This window comes from Anas acuta, chromosome 2 (assembly GCF_963932015.1).
Source record: "Anas acuta chromosome 2, bAnaAcu1.1, whole genome shotgun sequence".
NCBI lineage: Eukaryota > Metazoa > Chordata > Aves > Anseriformes > Anatidae > Anas > Anas acuta.
In genome coordinates, this window is record NC_088980.1 from 3042538 (window position 1) to 3065701 (window position 23164).

Genomic DNA, 23164 nt, shown 5'->3' on the forward strand with positions numbered 1-23164 from the left:
CATGGATGAGCACAGATGGGTAACTAAGCTAGATATCTAGATAGCTTTTCTGTGGTCACTATCACACCAAACTTTCCCAGAGACCTATGTATACCTTCCAAAATGCTGTATGGAAGTACAGAACAAGGCTGTCTAACAGAAGTATCCTTAACCTAACAAACAGAATTGACCATTACGTGATCCAAGAGCTGAAAGGAAAAGCTCCGATACTGGATAGCTTTCATGTGACTAAATGAGGTGGACATCTGTCTGTCTGAGCTAACCTCACTCAGCTCCCCTTATGGTCAGTGGGGATCTTGCCAGCAAAGTCCATGGTGCTACGGGATGCGTTCGCTCCATCGTAAAGCAGATATCTAAAATAAACCAGATGACTCACTAGATCTAGCCAGGGCTAGAAATAAAGCATACGTTTTCAGCCTGGAGTAGAATTAATTTACTAGCTAATGAGGTAAACTCATTAAATCAAGGCCATTCTTTTTTTTTTTTTTTTTTTTAAAAAAAAAAAAAAGTATATTGTCTTGGTATTTAAATCTTGCCCCTGGAATCACTGGGTGGGGTCCTCTGACTTGTGTGATGCCGGGGGTCAGACCAGATGATCGTTTGTGTTGTTACCTCCCAGTTTTAGGAGTCTAGGAATTTATGGTTTTATTGTTTTATTCTTGAACCTTATGGCTCAGAGTCTGCAATTACCAAAAAACAGTGCAACTACGGGTTGTTGCCTTTGCAAAGACCCATTCAAGACAAATCCCCTGCTAGGTTTGTTCTGTATATTTGGGCCATTAGAGTGTGGCTATGAGAGGAGACAGATGTTGCCCAGCTACTGTCGGAAATTTCGTGTCTGATCGCTTTCCCTCCTGGTAGGGCTCGGCACTGCACAGAGTGAAAGCTTCCTGCTCTCAGAGACACTTGCCTAATTCCACAGAGTCAGCAAGGTGAGGCCTTTGCAGGAGTTTTGGATAACACCTAGCGCCTCCCTGCCTCTCCTTGCACAGCCTTGCCTAGTCCCCTCCAGAGCCTAGCGAAGCCTGCTGCTTCTGCAGCACCAAAGGGGTGTTGGACCACGTTCACAAACCCGAGCACCATTAAGAGAAAATACTACCAATATCAGCATTCTCCACTCACTTACACCTACTTTGCATTTAAATACCAGTAAATGAGTGCCCAAGGGAACAGAGAATCAGACCCATCAGTGTGGGTATATTTCAGCAACCCAGACCCCAGGAATTTTGGACGTTCACCAGCATTAAGTATTATTAATGTATATTGAAAAATAGCTGGAAATCCACCCAGCATTGTTAAAGAATCATTTAATTATTATTAACTGAGTCACAGAGGGCAGGCAGGCAAGTTTATGAAACTGATACATGGAGTAACCACAGACTCTAGACAACGAGATTGCTATAAGCCAAAGTTCGTAATTAAACTCTGGCTGCCGTGGCCCAAGGAGGGGTGCTGCAGACTGCTGCATTCAGCAAGTGCCCTCTGCTGGACTCCAGTCCCAGCTGTGATCACACCTTCTGCATCCAGCCTGCAAACCCCTCCTCTGCAAAGTTGGATGCACCGCAGCATCCTTCCAGCATGACTTCTACCACTTCAGTCACTTCCAATTGGATTTCTCAGTAAAAGCAATTATTAAAAAAAAAAAAAAGGAAGAAAGAAAAAAAGTTACAGCCCATGTCACCACAGGTTGGTTAGACTTGAAACATTTGGAACACGGATGCAGTTCTGACAAGTTTGTTGCCCTTTCCCATCCCATTCCCACCAGCTCGTCCTGGCGACTGGGAAATGTCCATCTTCGCCAGTTAGCTCATGATGACTAAAGCAGGTGGGGCATGCACCGTGAGGAGATATGATGTGAGAGAAATGAGTGCAATTAAATAGCAGAGCTTTCAACACCCAGCTCTCAAGGCCTTATTTAGCAAATTAAGTAAGCCGTGCTTTCCCCTGCAGTGCTTCCAGTGCCATCAAGAGGAGTCTCAAGGTCAAATTTGTTGCTGACCATTCACAACACCAAGCTATAGAAGCTTACTTAGGAAGCATTAGGGTTCACTATCTGGGGAATTGCTGGATGGGACCAGGGTGCCAGAGCGTTCTCCAGGACACTCAGATGCTGTGAGGACACCCAAAGGGACCAAGCCTAAACCCACCTGAATATCTCCTTTTCCCCAGCTCACTCCCCTTGATGCACATCTGCCATATAGCAGAGTCCTTGGCCTCTAAGTAGCTTACCAAATGACATAAGCATTTTTTCAGCCACCGACAACTGGCCCTGGATGAGATGTTCCCCGTACTTTTTGCTCCATTCACTTTTTCCAGCTCCCCTGCCTATTTCGGCCGCCAGGTACTCAAGGCAAGAACCGTCTCTCATTAGGTCGACATGTAGGACCTAGCACAGCAAGGCCTCTAGGCATGCTTATAATGCAAACAGAAAGATTAGATCAAGCCTGGCCTCTCTCTCAAGGCTGTGGGCAGCAGAAGAGTGTAGTGTTTGCCTCTTATCTGGAGTCTTGGGGGATTGGCCCAACATATTGACATAAACTGCTGCCAATGTCAGTTTACACTAAGAAAACCAGGTTATAAAATGTGTTGGCTCGGGAGCAAGACTCAAGTCCTGGTAAGGCATCCCTCCGAGGAGCTGGTAACCTCCCATGGAGGAGGGAGAGGAAGGGACTATCCAAGGCAGTCACAGCTTTGGCCACCCCAAATCAATCGGGTACATGGGCAGGGGTCGGACCTCAGCCAAACTTCAGCCAAAGAGTGCTGGGGACACGCACGTAGTGGGCTCAGGGTCCTGCAAATGCCTGCAGAGCTCTTCAGAGAAATATGTAAAGCTGTTTTTGAAAATCTGCTAAGGAATCAAGGGGAAAAAGACATATGTCAGACAAACTAATCTGAAAGGAAGAACTGCACTTTCACGTTAAGAGATGCCACAAGAAAATGAGATTGCAGTGATTTACTGAGTCAGACCAGCAGTTAGTGTAGCTCAGTATCTTCTCTGTGACCACAGCTAACAGGAGATGCTCTCCAGGGAGGTCTCTTTCTGCAGTCATTCCCCCTGTACCCATAGACATCCCAGGGGAATGCTGTGGATGCACTTCTGCCAGCTTCTCTATCTACGGGTGGACCTGTTGTCCATGAATTTGCCTAGCCTTTTTTTGAACCTGATGATACTGCCTCAACAATCTCCTCCAGCAACAAGTTCCAGAGAAGTTCATCAATGCTTTTTAATGTTTATAAATTAAAATTCAAAAGAACTTCTAAGCATACGGCAGGAGTCATCTCTAGCATCAGACATCATCATGTAGGGCGTCTCCATGCTGGGTGTCGGGGCTCCCACTGCAGTCCATGGCGAGGCTCAGTTGTCCACCTGCAGGCACCTCAAGCCAAGTGAGAGGCCCTCAGGGTGTGGCTGTCAAGTCCCCTGAGCTCTTGTGTCACACCTGGCCTGCTCAGGGATCTGTGATGCTACAAGGCACCTTGCATCCACCATGTCAGCAGCTGAACCCCTCACCAGCAGATCCCAGATATCCCAGTGCAGTTCCTCAACATGGTTGTTGTCCATGTTGCTCTGTGGGCTCCAGTGGCTGGATCTCCATTGATTATTAGGAAATCTCAGGCACGGGGCTTGCAAGGTGTAGACATCTAAGTGTAGGTAGTTGAGTCTGGTGCTGAAGCAAAGCCAAGAAACATATTTTAATTAGAAGATGCAATTTTGAAATTAAGCCAAAAATTAACATTTTGTTTTTCAAATATTTTATTCTTTTCTATCTTTAATGGAAGAGACTAATAATAATAATAATAATAATAATAATAATACATAGGTTCATAGGATAATTCAGGCTCGAAGGGACTTCAGGCCTCTAGTCCAGCCTCCTGCCAAAAGCAAGTCCATCTCTGAGCTCTGACCAGATTTCTTTAACTACAAAATCACAAAACAAGGTCCAGCTTAAGAAGCCTGATTTGATTGCCAAGGTGTGTGGCATATATTTCATCCAGATGTAAGGGGGAGCTCTAAATGTGCACGCAATAGCAACATCAGATAACTGTCTATAACCACAATGACAATTGTCTACGGGTGAGACATGGAAAGGAAGGAAGCAGGAAACCTCTATAACCGCATGAGCAAGAAAAGCAGGCCTGAAGTTAGTGTGAACTAATGACCATTGGGTTTCAACACAGAACAAGACAACCATGTCCTCCAGCACCTTTCTGCTCTGTACAGCAGCCTGGATGCATGCACATGGAGGCCACGACCTGAGTGATATGGGCTAGGGATCCCAGACAGCAGTGAAAGATCTTTAACGCTTCTGAAAATTAAGGATGGTAATTTTGTACATCAAGTGTGGCATCCCAGGGACAGGAATTCCTTACTGGCCTTGTTTCACAACAAGGGGAACAGATCCAAATGGTCAAATAGCAGTAGCTTCAACAGGAGAGACTTGAGTCAATATGTGAATTATTCACAAGTGTTTCTACTTACTGATTTAAGATCTGCAAGTCTTATCAACAAGGAGAGAGATCATGCTATCTTTCCTTTAAGCTAGATTAAGAAGGAAAGTAAAAGTAGGTATTTAAGATAAGGAATGAAACAACGAGTGAGCTGTTGTATTAAAATAAAACCACTGTAACACGTGGAAAAAGATCGACATTTTTGTTATAGCTAGAACTCAGAAGTAGAGAAAATCAATAAGTGAAATAAAGGACTTCTAGAAATATTTATAGTCAGCAGAGTCAAGGTTGAAGACAAGGCATTTTTCTTGTACACAGAACAAAAGAAATCCTGGTGAGATCATTAATTTGTTACTCCGGGGGAATAGCAAAACCATGGATAATAACTGAGAAAATCCATGAGTGTTCAATAAATACTTCAGTTCTGTATTTTGGGAAAAAGCTGCACAAGCTACTTCTACCACACACTGCTGATGATCACACTTATGGCTCTAACCATAAGCAAGCGAGATGGTAATCAGCATCTCCCACAGCTAGCCATTAATAAATCTGCAGATTCAGATCATTTACATCCAGGAGTTTTTAAAGAGTTGGCCAAGAAGGGATTGGAGCCTACTCAAAATTCTCTGAACCCCAGGGAAGTTCTAGAGGACCAGAAGAAAATGAATGTTCTGCCAGCATTTTAAAAGAGACAGGACAACACGGGTTCTAGACTGCCAGCTTGCCATTAATCCCAGGAAAAAAAAAATAATGGAATAGCTAATATGAGATTTGTTTATTATGGAATCAAAGGAAGGTAATATAATTGCTGCCAATCAACTTGGGTTTATGAAAAATAGATCTTGTCAAATTAATTTGATGTATTTTCTGATAACAGCACAAGCGTGGTTAATAAGGGGAAGAGTGCTGATGTAATTTTGCTCACATTTTCCTCAAGGCAATTGCCTGGGTACTGTGTGATATTTTGATTAAGAAGCTGGAGTACCAAACATGGCACACATTAAAGGGATTAAAAACTGGTTAACGTAGGTCTCGAAGCGTAACTCCAAACAAGGGATCCTCGCCAGATGGGTGTGTTCCTAGTCAGGTCCCACAGGGAACAGTTCCTCAATGCGCAATTTAACATTTTCTCTACGGCCTGGAAAAAAAAATGAAAATATACAAATAATTGCTGGTGGCAGCACAAGGTCTAAAGGATCAGCACATAATGAAGAGGCTGAGGTCAATGATGTGGAGAAATAGGGCTCGGCAGGTAAGCTAGGTGCTTAGATGCTAGGTGCTAGGTTGCAAGCATATAGCAAGCAGATTAAGGCCAATGTAAAGAAAGATGTGCAGGAGTGAAGAATTTGGCCATATTCCACCCCTCTGGAAGCAGCAATATTGCAAAAGATGTGGGCACGTGGTCATCTTGCTGTTGGTTTTATTGTTAAAAGATCTAGTGATCGTGGACACTGGAAAGGAGGAATGCTGAATTTATGGGATGTTCTCATCACCCGGCTCTCCGGGCAGCTGGCTGTGTGACCCAGATGATTTCCCTGTATGCTTCTGCATTCAGTGGAAAAAGGGAGATGCTCTTGCCAGTCAGGTTATTGGAGCTGTGTGGGAGAGATACCAAATAACTCAATTCTCCCCTCCAAGGGAGCAAAGGGACACAGACCAGCTAAGCCCTCCTGCTGCCCAAGACAGGCCAGAACTGGGTGCTGGTGAAACTCCCCACTCCATACTGTTCCTCCCTGACTGCATACAGTGCACTGCTTCTGAATACTCTAAGACATAACCCCAAAAGGATGTTGTTCAGTCAAAGAGAAGTAAGAGAAGAGTTCTAGGAATGAAGGCAAGGTTGGAAGCCCTTACAGGAGTTTAGTCCGCTGATTCAGTGAACAGAAGGAACAATTAATAGTTTAATTGAGCAGATCCCACAGGTAAGGAACAATGAATAGCTTAATTGAGTAAAAGGCCACAGGTAACAATCTGGGGAACAAAAGTTCAATAATAGAGAGCTCTTCAGCCTATTATGCAAAGGTACAAGATGATCTAAATGCCAGAAATCAAAGCTCTCCATAATCAAACACCAGTCATGGCACGTATTTCAACACTAGGTTCACTGTCTGATGGAAGAATTTAGCAGAGGATATGACAATTCACATCACACAGATTTTGAGAGGAAGGCCAAATGTTTTACTTAAACATATTGTCCACTTTAAGTTGGAATTTACTCAGTGTCCTCCTCTGCTTGTCTTACACAGGAGGCCTGAAAGAGTAACCTTGGTCCTTCTTTCTGGCCATTTAAACTTTCCCTAAACTAAGGCAGGTGGGGAAGAAGGTCCTCCTCTGAGGACCATGGAAGGATCAGTACTTGAGTCACTCCCAGACCACTTAAACATCCTTGCAGCCCCCATTGTTTAGTAACTTGTCATGACTTGACTGGGGGCTGAATTGTATATGTGAAGACTGTGAATCTCACCGATGTTGGAGTCTTCCCCTTCCTTCTGTCAATGGAGGGTTTTCATTGTATTCTACATATTTTCTTTTCTCCTCCTTTCTGTGGAGATATATTCATGTACACACGTGCATATACACTCGTCCCACTGTACCTGTTCATTTCCAGTGGAAAGAGCAAAGTCTTCTTAAAAACTGATGGGCAGCTTGATTTTTAGGCTTACATAGAGTTAAAACAGCTTCGACACAAACCTTTCAACAGCATCTGGATTCAGGGATATTCTGCCCTATCAGTGCATTGTTTAGGAATGTTCTTGTTTCTTTATCTAACACTTAAACCCCGAGAAGGTCCAAAGGAATTCAGCTCTGGGACCAGATCAATTGCAGGGATAAACCCACCAAATTCAAGTAAGTCTACCAGAGATGAGGTCTCCAGAGCATGGCACACACTGGTGTGTACAATCCTAACCCCTTCCTGTCTCTTGCCCATGGAGCATTTCTTGTTTATGGTGTGCTTGCAGAGAGCCTAGAACAGTCAGGCCCTTTTCTTGGTTTGGAGCTGGACTCTTCATCTTTTGAACAGGAGTTGAATTAGTGGTATGGAAGGATGTCATCCACTCCAACCCCATGGCCAGCCTTCTCCTCCCAGAGAGAGGGTAGGGAAGGCAGGATGACCATGATGATGAACATCTAAGCAAGAAGAGCACACAATGCTTCGTGCTAGGCACCAACAACAGCTACAGCACAACAGGATTGCACCTTCCAGCCGAGGCATTAGGTGGCACAGTGGGATTATACCTTCAATACAAGGCATTAGGTGGCATGTCTCCAGGGAGCAGCGCTGTCCCATGGCCAACCCTCACCCTCCGACCCCATGCACCCCACACAACCAGTCCAGGGCATGATGCAGAGCCCCAGAGGCAGCCAGGCTGGGCCGAGAGGCTGTGAGGTGGTGGCTGCTCCTCAGCAGGCCCTGGCGCTTATTGAGGAATGCCTAATGAAATCTGCTCAGGAAAGCTATTTATAAAGATATTTATCATGCAGATATCATGCAGAGTAATCAGCTCCTAAGCCAACACCATAATCTCTTCACATGTCAGAGCAGTGCACGGATTGTTCCAGGGAGAGGTCGGGGAACGGGAGATTAGAGCCAAGCCCAGCTCCCAGTCATGGCAGCGTGAAGCCACAGTGGGCTCGGTGAAGCCAATTACACCGCAGAAGTGCCTATAAATCAGTCACAAATCAAATAAAGCAGAAAGCATCGCTTACACGCTGTGGTTTCTACCACCCACCGCTGTGAGGATCACAGCCTGCTTGGATTCACACAGCATGCGGCATGACGGAGACCTGCTCCGACCGCCAGCGTGAGCAGCACCAGGGCTGGGTTCTTCTTGTTATTTTTGCTAATGGCACTTCCAGCAACATGGGCAGCTGCCTGCACTGCTGGTGCTGCTCCAGCATTGGGACCCAGGCCCATTGCAGCCCTCTGCACCTCGCACCTCCCTCCACACTAGGCCCAGGTGTTGCATAGGCAAAGAGGCATCACTAAATACACATATAATTCTGTTTTTTTGTGTGTATGAACATATGCACACTGTACACAGCTTGATATGCTGTATATGCATATGTCAGGTATCTCTTTCTTCACGAATTTCTGCTCAGAGGCGAGTGCACAATTCATGGTGGCACACAGCCGACAGGCCTCAGGCCATCCAACCTTGCAGGGCTGGCTTCAGGTCAGAGGGTTTTCTCTGAATTTTTCGGGATGCAACAGGACCCCAATTCATCTCAGTTAACTTTAACCTCTCAAAGTGGGGCACACCTGGACATCTGGGGCTTCTCTCCCACCAAGGGGCTGGTACCTTCACGGGGCAATTGGTTCCCACCTTGTCTGAGGGACATATTTTAACCAGAATAAGCCACCATTTAGAGATGCTCGTCTCTATCCATTGACTCCTGAAAAGGCCAAAAGAGTGGCTTAAGCTACCTGCTTGGCATGATATCACTCCTATTCAGTGCAAGCAACACAACACCATCTCTCTCTGGCCATGAACTGCAGTATTCTGTGATAACAAGAGGAATAAGCATGGAAATTGAGTCAGTGAGGACAGTAATTATATTACAATTAACAAATTGATGCAGATATTTCAGATAAGAGGTGATTTTTCAAAGGATCCTACTTGACTCAGCACCCTGACCTCTGTATCCAAAGGTGACGAGGCCCAGACGGCAGGCAGTCAGGCACGTGCCTTCGGTGGATTTCCAGTTCGTGCACAGATGCTTATGGAAACTTTCATCCAAAATCCATCAGGAGAAAATGTACTTCAAAAGAAATGGATCTTTGTTCAGATGTTTTAATCATTGCAAAGGCACCATCTCCCCAGAGAAGAACTGTGTGCCATCCTCAGCCTTGGCTGTAAAGAGAAGAGTTCCTACATGAGAAACCATACCCCCACAAGGCAGCTGATGCACTGAATGTGTGTACTGAATGTTGTTGTTTTCTAAATTTTGCTGAGTCATAAATAGGTAGCAACAGAGTGTTGTGAGAAGGTATTGGGCTTGGGGAGTTAAGGGACATGGGGAAGGATTCACCATACTATTTTCTATAGGGTCTTCATTCCTACCCAACACCAAACAAAGCTGGCCATGGCTGCTGTGCAGTGAGAAGAAAAATGCATTTTTCAAGGGGCTGCAACACACTGTCACTTTGAGATGTGATGTCACGGTCACATCCCACCAAACCCTCATCACCTTGCTAAGGAGAAATGCCACACCATCACAGCAAGCAAATTTTTTCCTTTGGGCCCAAATCAGCTGCTGGGGCAGGAAAGGGCATGGGTTGTTTAGCCATGCCTGCAGCCTGACTGTGCTAAAGGCGTAGCCTGTTTTTGTACAGCTGTTGCCTAGAACAGTTTTTCCCCTGTGGTACCATCACACTGGGCCACACCAGGATGCCTTCCCTGTTCCCCTCCTAGCTGACGGCCCTTTTGAAGGGGCTGAGCCCAGGGTTTATCTCTGGGATTTTTCTAATGAGCTCTTAAACCTTCTATCAATGACACATTCCATCAGTGGATCAAGGCACCTAAATAAAATTGACATAAGGCAAGGCCTTTTAATTATCCAATTATTTTGTTTCAAGCAGCAGCTGGTAAAAAGTAAAAAGACTTAGTGTTCTTCTTTCGTCTCTCTTGACATAAAATCAAGGATCAAAGCGCCTTAATTTTTGGCCTCTGATTTTTCTTTCCTTGATTTAAACACGCCTGTTATGAGTTCAGCGGCCTTCCTGCCCCTTTTTGATTAGTGAGTGGTGAAGCTCCAAGGCCTAAACTTTTGCTGTCATGAGATGAAACCCCCGTGCTGCTGGGTGCTGAGGGGGCACAGAATAGACCTTCACCCCATCACTTTTCAATCTAAAGAGGGGAACGCTGAAGATTTGCTGACAGAGAACTAACACATGCAGAGAGGAGGCCTTTTGTCCAGGATCACAGGGGAAGCCTTTGGAGACCCAAGCACCTGGAGCTGATCATGTCTCTGTGTTCAGGGCCCTGCTAGGGGTGCTGGTTTGAACATCCACGTGTGTTGGATCCCAGTGTCAATGCAGGCTGGAGATTTTGAACCCTGCTTGCTGATCACTTCCCACCTTCACCAAGCAACCTGTTACTCAAGCAACCAGCTTGAGTACCCCTTGGGTTTATTGACCACTAAGAAGAATGGACACTGTGGATTCCCATGTATAGACTCTTTTTTTCTTCATTTACAGCTGTGGGGAGAAAGACCTCATCCCAATGGGCAACTTGGCCACCCCACATCTGACTTGCCACCCAATAGGTCTGTCCCTCTCCAGGAACAGAGGGCGGTGATTCTGGTCTTCAGTAAAATGGGAGAGATTTGGGCATAAGTTCTACCCTAGTGTAGCATAAAAATAAGCATAAGTCAGTTTCCTTTTTTCTCCTTCCTGAGCCTGGACCTCCAGGCATGCTGTCATACAAGTGGAAAGTCCCTAACATGGGACAAGGAGAGTCCATATCCATGTCATGCACTAACTTGGACATGTATGCGTGTGGGGCCAGTTGTGACAGGGAAGCAAGAGCCCATGAGAGTGTTTCCAATGAGGGATGCCAGCTAGCAATGTCAAAATCGATATAATAAATGTGTGTGTCCAGGTGCTGTCCAGGTGTACAATACAAACTGAATTCAATTACACAACTGCCTTAGCTTCACCAAAAACATGGCTATAATCATGTTGCTGTCTTCACTCCACTGTCAAAAATGGGTCCTCTAGGGGTAGATGAAAAGCTTTGTTAGGAGATAAAGACCTTGGGAATGGTCCAAACCTCTTAACTTTGGACATTTACAGAAGGATTTGATGACAACTTCTCTGACATGTCTTCGGTTCCTGGCTGACACAGACAAAGCCTTTCCTTGAGAGTTTCCCACTTGTCTTTATGGGCAACACAGTGAGATGTGGGTGAGTGGCTCAGTCTGCCAAACCAACCCTGTGGGCACCTACAGGTGGGTGAAATGAATCCCATCCTTACTGAATTTAATGGACTTCTGTCTGGACTTCAGCCAAGGGGGATGAGATTTCTCTCTGTATTTTAAGGTTTGATGTTTGGTAAGGCTCATGATATTCAGGGGCACCATTTAGGAGGGAAGTGACCACAGAAGAATGGACACTCAGATGAAAATGGGATTCTGGTGACTCTGCAGCTGCCTCCTCCGTCTAAAAGGCTGGAGCTTGATCATATTAGGAATTCCACATTACTCCTTTCAAAAATAAAGACTTATTAAAGAAGCACTCTCCATGATCCCAAGGCAAAGGTTAGCACAGGGTCTCGCTCAGAGGAACATGTATTTCACACAGCAGACGGCAGAGTGACAAACCGTAATTAACATCTGGGAGCAACAGGCAAAGATTTGGAGTGGAAAATATTCCTGCCTTAAATTAAAAATCAGTTTGGTCAGAAGATGATTAAAAAATATGCTTTCACCTGCTCCTAATTATTTTCTCCACTACAATAGGTATTTGTTTCCACTCGCAGGAAGCCAGAGCTGTAAGACAAGGTGTGCAGAGGGTGGAATTCACCTCTCCAAAGCAGCTCTGACCTGCGTAAGGCATCAGCCTTTTGCATAAAGGTGCTTTTTACTCCCAAGTGAAGCTCAGAGCACCTGAGGAACCGCATGCATTAACGTGAGCCCTGGCCCGTGCTGCTGAGCTGGTGCCTGCTGCTGGCTGGCCCTGCCCCAGGGGCGATGCAATCCAGCTGCGGATCGAGCCCTCTCCTGTGTGCATCCAACATGGTTGTGCATCTATGAAAACACATATGCAATATCCATGGACAGCTCTCTGTAGTTTTTAATGCATCAAAATATCAATATAAAAATATTCCTCCCCTCCCCCCCCAAAAAATCCAAAAAAAAAAATTTAAGCCTTCAAAACAAACGTTCTTTTCAAGCCACTGGCAATTACAGAGAGGTCCTGATCCTTTCTGCATGTTACTGTCAAACGAGTTTTCAGTAGGATTCAATAAAGTGATCTGACATTTCTTTGGAGATCTTTACACACAGTAGCTGAAGCCAGGAAAGAACTTTACTTCTGGCAGCTATGTGAATATTTTATTTTGCCCAAAGCTAGACAGGTGTGATCAAGAACAGGGGGAAAAATATATTAGCAAAAGACCTTTCAGTGGCAATACAGGTGTTTGCTGGAGTGCAGTCGGTTTGGGTTTTTGTGTGTGTTTCTTTTTTTTTTTTTTAAGAAGAAAATCTTAGCAAGGCAAGATTAAAGGCACAGTACATTTATTTCTTATAGACTAGAAGGTATGGAAGCATTTAAAAAAGCAGGTTACAGTGCTGGGTGATGAAGTTGCTAATTTTTAATTTCTAGCCAGCAGCTGTTAGCATTTGTCAATGAAAAGGGTCTTTTGACCCAGAGCTACAGTAGGGATTAATCTGCTCATTCCTATAAGCTTGAAAGGATTTTGGCACATTAGATAAGTCTTGTATCAGAGCTTTCCTCATCAAGCACGGGGGAGGCACTAAAGAGTTAATGGGGTTTATAATTCACAGAACAAGTCAATACACTCATTCAAATAGTTACAGAAAGGTCACGGGCTGAGATGCCTGAAACCTGCTTAAGCAACAATTTTCTGCTCTCAGGGTAAGCTGCAACACAGGACACATTTCCTGGAAGAGGTCGGAGATGTTGCTAGAGCAGGCAGGGGCCAGGGGAAGGAGCTGCATGAGTTGTTCAGGACCTGGGAAGCCAAATCCCACCCCATGGGCTCAGCAGGTTTGTTACAGAGGTGGCTGAGCACAACGTACAATGAAGGGGAGGAAGGAGAAGGATCTTTAATTCAGCAGCAAATGTGTCAGAGCAGCTGGGACCAGCCTGGACGAGGTCTAATAGGATCAGGACCCTGAGAATCAGCTGACACACACATTTTCAACACAGTCCACAGCTATACTGTGCTAATATTTAGTATCCAGCTATAAGTACTGTATACTAATATTAACTGGTCACTTAAAATCTGAAAGGGCATAATTTAGCGTGAAAAAACAGCTTTTCAGTTCATAACCCCCACAGTCTGCTTTACCCTTACCCCACTCTACACAGGGCTCCAATAACTGCCGTACAGCATTCACTAACATCTCTCACATAGATGGATAAGATAACAGTCTGCAGCCTGGGCTATAAATTGAAGTTTCCAAGGCATGAATGAGAGCAGCCCTGATGCAAAAATAAGATATTTCAGGAACTGGAATCACTGAAATCCTGAAGATGGAAGGGATCTTGAGGGCAGCCTTAGATCAGTGCAGCCCATGGCTTCAGGACCATTTTGAGCCCACCTAGAAAAGCAATCAACGTAGGGAGCTTTAGATTGAAGGCTGATTTCCTGGGGGAGGGCAGTTTTCCACTCCAAGAAGGACCCATGATCTGTCCCATTCAATGGCCACAGAAATGCTGTGTGCAGTGAGGAAATGTCCACATGGAAATAAGATCAGTAATTCCTATGTGACCTCCAGCTCGAATCCCTTCTTCAACTGAGCAAATACAAGAATTGAATGCACCTCATAACTGGGACAGCCCCCAACTCTCCCAGCCTCCTACATGCTCAAACATTGCGTCGGGATTAAAACAATAAATGCAAGAGCTGCTTTCTCCAACATGTTATAGCAGTGCTTGGTTGCACAGAGTATCTCTGGATGTCTACCCTTCAACAATCAATGCAAAAGAGGAGGAAGAGGGCTAGGATGGACACTTTGTCCCTTTGGCTTGGAGAAGCCAGGTGGTTGAATGGCAAAAAATCAGCTGCACCAGACAAAGTACAAATATTTTATTCACTGAAAACACTGCTTCATGTGGACCAAAGCTATGCACCATCTTCTGTATTTTTTACATATGTTTTACAGCAAATGTGGTGTTCCACCAAAGGAGTATTCTGCTTGCTGTACAGAGGAAGAGTAAATGTGATAACAGGCACTGTACCAGTCCAGCTCCAGTTCTGGGGCCTCAGGCAGTGATCTGGGTCCCCTAGCACTGCTAGATACTCTCCAGCTGGTGCTTTTGGAAGGGCAAAAGACCAGGTATGCTCCATGTTCATTGGCCTTGCATGGACCCAACCTTATCTATGCCACAGGTCCTGGTAGCAATGACACAAAGTCAACCCCAGGCCCACAGGATGTTCCTGCGCCATCCCTACGTGAGTTTAAATCCTCACAAGATGTTTCATGGAGAACTTGAGGCTCCCTGTATAGTCACTGGAAGGAAAGGGTGCAATTCATCTTCCTTATTTTGGGCTAAGGCAAGTCTCACTGTGGTTGTACTGACAGCACACACATGGCACCACAGTGAGGCACGATGGATCCCAACCACCACAACTGGGTAAGAAATGTCTCTAAGGGCCTCAAGAAAGAGTGAAAAGTGGTCAGATGCCTCTGGGAGGTGACTCAGGGCAAACAGCCAGGTCAGGAGCTCCTTCCTACCTCCTTCTGGAGGAGCCTCTCCCCTTGAAGACAGAGGGACCTCACCGAGACACCTTCATCTGGATTATGGCCTTTGTTATACCTATTAAAAAAGGCTGGCCCTCAGTATGTCCTCCTGCTGTCTCAACAGGAGATGGAGGCTTTGGAGCTGATGAGTACAGACAGGATAGCACAGGACACAAAAAAAAAGGAGAGCAAAGGTTGTTGTTTGAACATAATGAGCATTGGAGGTATCTGGCATGGGTGCTGCCACCCCTTAGGGCAATAGAGAAAGTAAGGGCCTGGCAGCCCTGCTGTGACATGCCATCAGCTCACGGGAGGCTGCACATGTTGCAAGGGCTGTGCTCCTGTAGCAGTTTCTTGTAAGAGAAATTGGAGATTGAACCACAGCCACGGGGAGGGTGACCAGTGAGTGCATACGGCGCTGTCTGGAGGTCAACCTGAGGTGAGCTCAGCACCTTGCACAGAAGGAAAAAGAGGGGTGAATCATGGCATGGGTCATCAGCAAACCCCACACGTGGTGGGAAGGAGATAAACAAGGAAACAAGGAGAGAAGCCACACACCCATCCAGCCTTGCGTTGGCACAGCATTCACCAAAAAGGTCACTTCCCTGGGAAAATGTTGAATAACTGACTCATCAAACTTTATTGCTGGTGATACCCCAGGCCCCAGCTAAATATTATTCATGGTAATACCTACCTGTGTGCCAGGAAAAGTGGTGAGTGGACAAGACCTGGCACTTTCTGCAGCTGGGAAACTGAGGCAGGAGGCTTCGCCTGTGCTGCCAGCTGAGCAGGGGCTCAGTTGCCTCCAGCCTCACTACTGTTCATCTGCAAACCCACCCCCTGTGTTCCCAAAGGGGATTTATAATGCCTAGAATGGGATCTTTTGCAATCATAAGTCTCCTGAGGACAGCACGGTGCCTCCAGCCCATGGCTGAGAGAGTGCCCAGTGCCTCCCTGCCTTGCTGCAAAGATCCGTTCTTGTTTTGGGGAGGGAATAAGACGAAGCCACATTTCTTGCCATTTGTGCAAAGCAGTCCCTTAAAGAAGAGAGGGCTTCTTGCTCGGAAAGCTCCAGGATCTAAGGAGCCTCTCAAAAGCCTTTTAATTACGTCTGAAATAGGACAGCCTTGCTCTTTGGGGAACATCATGAGACCTAAGAGCAGAAAAAAGCTGAGAGAGCTGGTCCCCACCGACTCCCAGCTCCAAGCCAAACAGGTTTGGCCAGCTCTAATTAAGGTAATTAATATCCTCAAACCTGTTATTAAGCAAGAAGCAGTAAAAGGGAGTCTCCCCTTTACCTCGGGGTCCTGCTGAACACCTCAGCCCAACAAGAAGGCCATTGTCAGCCCTGTGCACGGCCTGTGGCCTGCAGGTCTATGGGGCCAGATCCTGCCACCCCGGGGTGGTAGGGAGTCACTGGGTGAGCCCCCATCTCCTTCTCCATGCTGGGAAGCCAATTTCAGGCCACATCTCAGCACCCACATTGGATGCAACGATGGTTGGTGAGATATTTGGGCGGTGGGAGGTGTGTTCAGGAGGTGTCTGAAAGGCAGTCTGCCTTATTCACTGCTCCCCAGTTAACGGGTAGGTCAGGTGGGAGCATCCAGAGGGTAAAATCAAGTCTTCACATCACCCCCAGAGACCTAGAGTGTGAATCCGGACTTGAATTCAGACCTTTGGCCAGCAAACTGTCAATGAACACAAAGGAGCACCGGAAAGAGAGCTCATTTCAAAGACCATGGTGGATCTTCGAAACAGAATAATTAATTGGACATGAATTGGAAAACAAGGGATTCCATTTAAATGTAAGAAGAAACTTATCCAGTGTGAAAATCTTTGAACAGTAGGTCTTGGAGGTACACAGAGCCCAACAGGACCCAGTCCTGAGCAACCTGCCCTAGATGAACCTGCCCGAGCAAACCATCTCCAGAGACCCCTGACCATCTCCATTCTTCTGTGGTTCTGTGAAATTAGATAAATCTTTAAGACCCATATGCAGCAGATCAAATACATGTATAACAAATACCATGGTAGAACACGAGATATTCCAGTCCCCTTGGCTCATGGGGACACATCCATCCAGCTCTGCAGATGCAGAAGGAAAATGCAAGATGCCCAAAGCAAGGTGCAACACCAATCCCTGATGCCCAGCACAAGCAGGAGGGATGCCAGCTGCCAAGGTGGACCTCCCCTTTCATTTGAGCAAAGAAAGGAGCTGACTTTTTTTTTTACTTCATACCTGTCCTTTCAAGTCCTTTCCCCCCCCACTGCCCCCAGGTAGGAAAATTCCTCCCGGAGGAAAACACTGTCGCAATCTATTTTGGTTTTTAGTCAAGTGCAAGAGTTTGTTGGGGGAGGTTGTTTTTTTTTTGGGGGGGAGAGGATTTTTTTTTTATTTTTTCCACTGGAAATTCTTCTCCGATTTCTTCTTTCAAACATGCCTAGAAGGAAAATTTGCTTTTCCACTGCTGGCCTGAGGTGTCAGGCTGCTCGCAGGAATGTGGGGCTTGATACCTGCAAGCTGATCTGGCAGGAGATGAGCAGCTCCTGCAGCAGCCACTCCATCAATGGCTGCTCCATCCCAGCCAGCCATAAAGAGGGAAAGAAATAACATTATGGCTCAGAAGAGCAAGCAGCAATGTGGTCCTGGGCTGGTTCCTAGTGGTGAATGAAACAGGAGTAAGTCCTTGTGATTTTTGTGCAGAGCAGGTGGATGCCACGGGCTCTGGTCAGCACAGAGAAACCACTTTCAGTCCAGAAACTGCACAGATGAAAAACATCAGCTACAGCAACTGCTATTCAGAGTTAAAATAATAATAATAATAATAATAATAATAATAATAATAATAATAATAATAATAATAATAATAATAATAATTTTAAAAAAATCCTTATAATCTACAGGGCCTGGGCACCATCTAGCTGATGTTTCTCTCTCAGGGGTTTTCCAGCCCTTGCTTATCTCAAGGGCTTCCCTGAGCAGCCACCTCATGGGAATGAAAACTTCATGGACAGACCAGTGGCATCTCAGGGCTGGTGCAGAACTTGGCGGTGGCTGTGTGCTGGGCAGGTGTTCAGACCCATTAATAACTGGGTCAGAAATTCTTGTCCCCAAAATGTGCAAGGTCACACCAGCACAAGCAGCAGTTGTTCCTCAGAAGGGACCTTCCCCTGAAGTTTAAGCTTTCAGCTGACCACTTCATGCAACGTCACTCCTTCACACATTTCATGGTGGTATTTTGGAAATGACAGGTCTCTTCATTCAGAAATATCCACCGTCAATTTTTTCCTGCATAGGTAGGAGTCTGTGGCCTTGAAGCCTGATTCAAAACCCACGATAGTTGTGCACTGACTTCAAGAGGCTTTGGATTAGGCACAGCGTGAACTCAGGACCTACATTTTCACGCTTCCTAAAGAGAAATTCCCTCTCTTAACATTTCTGAGGCCAAGCAAACACTTTAGCACAGTGCTTGCTTTCAGAGCCAGGCTTAGGTACACGCCGTCAAGTACGTTTGCCGCAGCAGAAGAGGAAGCTCTCCACACGAGTACGGGGTTTTTGGTTGGTGGAGAAGAAATCTCTTCAACAAAAAGTATCTGAATAGATAAACATCCTTCCTCAGCATGGTCCAGTCTTGATAAGGTCCCAGCACTAGACAGGGCAGAATCTGTCCAGAAAGTTACTCTCTTCCCCTCTTGGGCAAATGCCCATTCATGTTACTTAAGTAATAATTTAATTAAGTGCACCCAGGTCCCTAATGCATGACCCGTGTCCTTGCTGGATAATTAAAATGAGTGATCAGGGAACCACGCTGGCACCAGCAAGCCAAGAGGGGCCACTTGGCAGAGCCCTGTTCCCAAGGGGATGTCCACGTTGGGTTGTCCATCACTGCCTCGTTAGGGATGGGAGCTTATGGCACCCATGATGATAAGACCCTACAACACCTGCTGTTCAAAATGAATGCACTGTGCTGTTCCCATAAAGACAAACGTGCTGTTGGGGAAGATCTGATTGGATCATAAATTTCCAGCTAGGAGAAAATGGGAGGCAGTGGTGCCAGCAGAGGGAGTTTGCCGGCTTGCAAGCCTGCTGGAGCATAGAGCCAACAATCTGTCGAGAGAGATGGAGGGGAAATGTACAAACACCAGATCTATATTTTTAAACAGATTAATGAAACCAAACCAATTTGTGTCACTTCATGCATTCAGCAACCCATCACAAAGCAAAACAAAGAGGGGGGGAAAGGAGAAAAATAGAGACTGGCCAGCTTTGCTACCTCCAATTAAGCCAAAGCAAATTCCTCCCCCTGTGAAGCCCGCAGGCTGCCAGCCTCCCCTCCGTGCCCTACCGAGGGACACACAACGTGCTGGGGAAGCCCATCCAGATGCCTGCAGGGAGAGACGAGTGGCTAATTAGAGTCCTGACCATGAAGGGCGCTCAACAGCTCTCTGAGGGACTCTCCAAAAAAAAACAAATAGCCTGCAAGATACATTGCCAAATAACAACATGCCAACCTCAAGCTGGGAGATTGTCACACCATTCTTTTCCTTTTGGTTTTGGTTTTTTTTTTTTTTTTCTTTTCCTAGTGATGCAACAATTATTTTTTTAATAGCCATCAGCTTTCTTCACCCAATCCTAACCATCTGGCAACTCAAATACTCAGCAGTGACAAGGATGGGATGAACAAGTCAGTAAGAGTGAAGATTTGGAACACGTGCTTCTTGTAATCGGTTTAGCCATCTAGATTTTGGAGGCAACCCTTTCACTTGAATTTGTGGCATCTCAACATCTGCCATGCTTTTTTATGAGCTATGGGCTGCAGATTTCTCCAAAGGGAAGTTGCTCTCGTTGGGACTTGCCTTGGGAGGGCTGTCTAAGCTCAGTTTTGGACAAGCACCTAGCACCAGCAACAGTTTTCAAGAGCAGAAATTGGTGCAAAGTGCAGTGACATCAACAAGGGTTAAAGCCAGCCCCTGAATTTCCCATCCTTACCTCTTCATTTCAGGGGAGGCTGATGTACAGTAACCAATTTACTATTTATAATTGTTTTCATGAACAACACTTCACTCTCACTTCTGTCTTTGAAAGTATCTTTGCAAAATGTTCCTAGCCCTTGTCACTTCTTGTCCTCCCCTAATTTTATCCCCACCAAAGGTCCCCACTGAAATCTTTCTGCCATGAGCTAAGTCAAACCTTTATTTGCAGAAATCCAGAAGGGACGAAGGATTTTTGGAATATTTTTGTACTGTTCTCTGCTAGTTGATTCCATTTGGGTTTACAAGGCAAAGTTTTGTCCCAGTTCAGCCCATCAAAAATGCAATTCAGAGAGCAGATAAGTGTGAAGTTCTGTCTGGGGTGATTTTCTGAGATTTTTATTTCGTAAAGTAACAGAGCTTTCCTAGACACATCTCTGTCCACAGTGAACTTGCCAGGAAATATTCTTTTGTCCCAGAATTTCTAATTAAAAACAAAGGAATAATGTCCATCCCAGCAGTATTTACACCTGCTATAATGAGTGATTAACTATTCAAACTATCAAATTGCTTCCTTCCTTAAAGAGTTCGTGATAAGAGTGAGATGGAGGGTGGAAAAGGGGGTTGAACTCAGATCTCTGACCTTAGAAAGGGTTGGTTTGTCCACCAGAGGGTCACCACCTCATGGAGCTGCTCTTTGCTCAGTGGCCTGGAGTTCACCTTGCTGAGGAATGGAAAAATTTCTACTCTCACAATTATTTCCCACCCTTTTCAAGCTGGAAGGCGCCTATGTACCCCACACAACCCAAGGACCCCTGAAAGGGATGGGAATTAAAGGTTGTCCTCAGCCTTGGGGTTGATCATCCCAGGGCACTGGGGCAGGGGGCACAGGAGCCTGGGGGGCCTGCAAGAGTCAAGCAAGCCTTTCCAGAAGACTTTAAATTTTAGTTTGTGATGGATTTTCTGGCAAGTTTTTTATGAATTTTAACGCTGTTTCTTTCTTGGAACACAAGAGACATGAGGTCAACTACTTAATCCTGCATCAGTAAATCATCCGAGTGCATTGGCCAAAAAGAGTTGGGGAAAAGAATGGGAAAAAAATCATCTCCTGGTTTCAAGCCTAAATAACTGTGTTGTTCAACAGCGTCAGGAGTGGGTTTTCAGTTCACCCACAGAGTCAGGGACTATTGAAAATAATAATGATCCTACCTAACATTAGGGATGAAAGCCAATTTTAAATTAAGACTTCCAAACCCAAATGCCTGTAGTAGAAGTCTTCTTGGCCAGCTGGCGTCTGAGCTCCTGCTGAGGCCAGTGGAGATGCTGAGCTCCATCTGGGCACCAAAACCCCACTGAATTCAGGCTTAGGGAGTTCTGCCATACTAACCCGAGTTCCTGAGCAAGGATACATTGAAAAACTCTGCCCAAGTTTCAAATTGGGTGCAATCAGGTTCATAAAATCATGCATGTGCTGAGGTTGGACCCATCGTGTCTCCTTTCTGACCACCACTCGAGGAGGCAGCAGCCTGCAACCCGCTGAGGTAGGCTCAAGCATCTGGGATCATCTGGCTGCCTAGGTTGGCTCCACGTGGTGCAAATGTAAGAGTGCTGAAAATGGCAGGAATTGCCTCATTTTGCTCCAGGGAGGGCCGTAATTAGATAACGTCTGTGCGGCGCTTGGAGCCCATTGCAGGAGAGAAGCCGCAGCCCTGCAAAGCATTAGAAGCATTTCAGAGCCGGGGTTTGTCACTCAGAGGTAAATGATACGGGGGAAGATGGCAGCTTGCCACAAAAATGTTCCCGATCCTCGCATGGCATTCAGAGCTTAATGCCTCAGACGTGTCCCGACACAGAGCTGGAAGCCTGACACGCTTCTGAGAGTTTAGCACCACGGTCGGGGGCTGGAGAGACCTCGGTGGACCAGTGGCGGCCACCGAAACTGATTGCAGCCAGGGAATTCCAGCTGGGAGCCTAAATGGTGCACAAGAAAAGGGATCTGACGGCTCAACCCATAATCGTACAATACCAGGTTGGGTTGGCTTGGAAGGGATCTTTAGGGATCGTCAGGTGCAATCAATCTCATATAAATCAGGGGGTTAAAGGTTGGGAGTGCTGCATCCCAAGACAGCAACATCTCCAGGTGAGAAGTCAGATATCAGAAGGGACCATCTTCCTTGGGTCTGTCTCCATTGGCCATGGCTTTGGGGTCCGTGTCCATCTCAGGGCACAAACCTGGGCCTCGGTGGATGTGCCCTGGAGCAGGGAAGAGGCAGGCAGGCTTTGAGATCAACCCTGCAGTGGTTCAGCAAAATTAGTGTTTGCATTCAGGTTGTTTCAGCTTAAAAGCACTGAACGGTAAGAAGACAAAGCAATCCTTCATGCATGGAGGATGTTTAGGTCTGGAACTACTGAAGTGCCTCCCCCAAGGTAGGCTAGGTCCTAGCTGAGGCAGAAGATGCCCCCGGGCTCTGGTGGCCACACAGGCTGTGTTGATGCTGCTATAAAATGAGGCTTAGGGGCTGATCCTGAACTTGAAGCTAATTAGTGTTGACTTCGTTTTGGACCACCTCGTGGATGTCTGCAGGGCAGGATCAAGGCGTGATTTGGGGATGGGTCATCATCATGGGGATGGTCAAGCACCCAAGCTTGTATCCTGCTCCATGGCCCTATAATACATCAATTATTTTGGGTGGTGATGGTAACAGTGTAAATGCAGGGGGCTGTTCCACATCATGAGCTGTCTCTCTTGCAACACAAATCCCTGGAGATCTTTGTAGAACCAACAGCACGGGGTGAAGAGCCCCATTTCACCAAGCAGCAAATTCCCGACTGCTCCAACAAGGACTCGGTGACGTGGGGGACATCTCCTGGGAAATGTAGCTGGAGGGGAAAAGGAGGATTATTCCCTGCTTCCTAAAATAAGCTGATTATTTGGGTAATTTGGGCAGCCTGGAAGATCTTCCTGCACACCAAGTGCAGCTGCTATGAAGCATCTCTCCTTCTCTGGCAACTGCAGCCTGTTGATACCTTCCTGGTTTAGGTCACTGAAGAGGAACACATCAGAATTCAACCCTTTCTCAAAAAATAAGCAAAATTCCCAAATTCCCAGCTCGCAGACTCTTCCTCAAGATGTACCCAACTTTTTCTAGGAAGTCTTAAGTGTCACAAGTCGTCTTTTTTTCAGGGAGGGAAACTGAGGCACACAGAGGATGGTTTTTCTAAGGGAAGAACAAAATCCAGTCATCATTAACATAACAAAATGACAAGTTTTTGACATGCCATCACAGACCTGAACCTCCAAGAGGCCTGAACC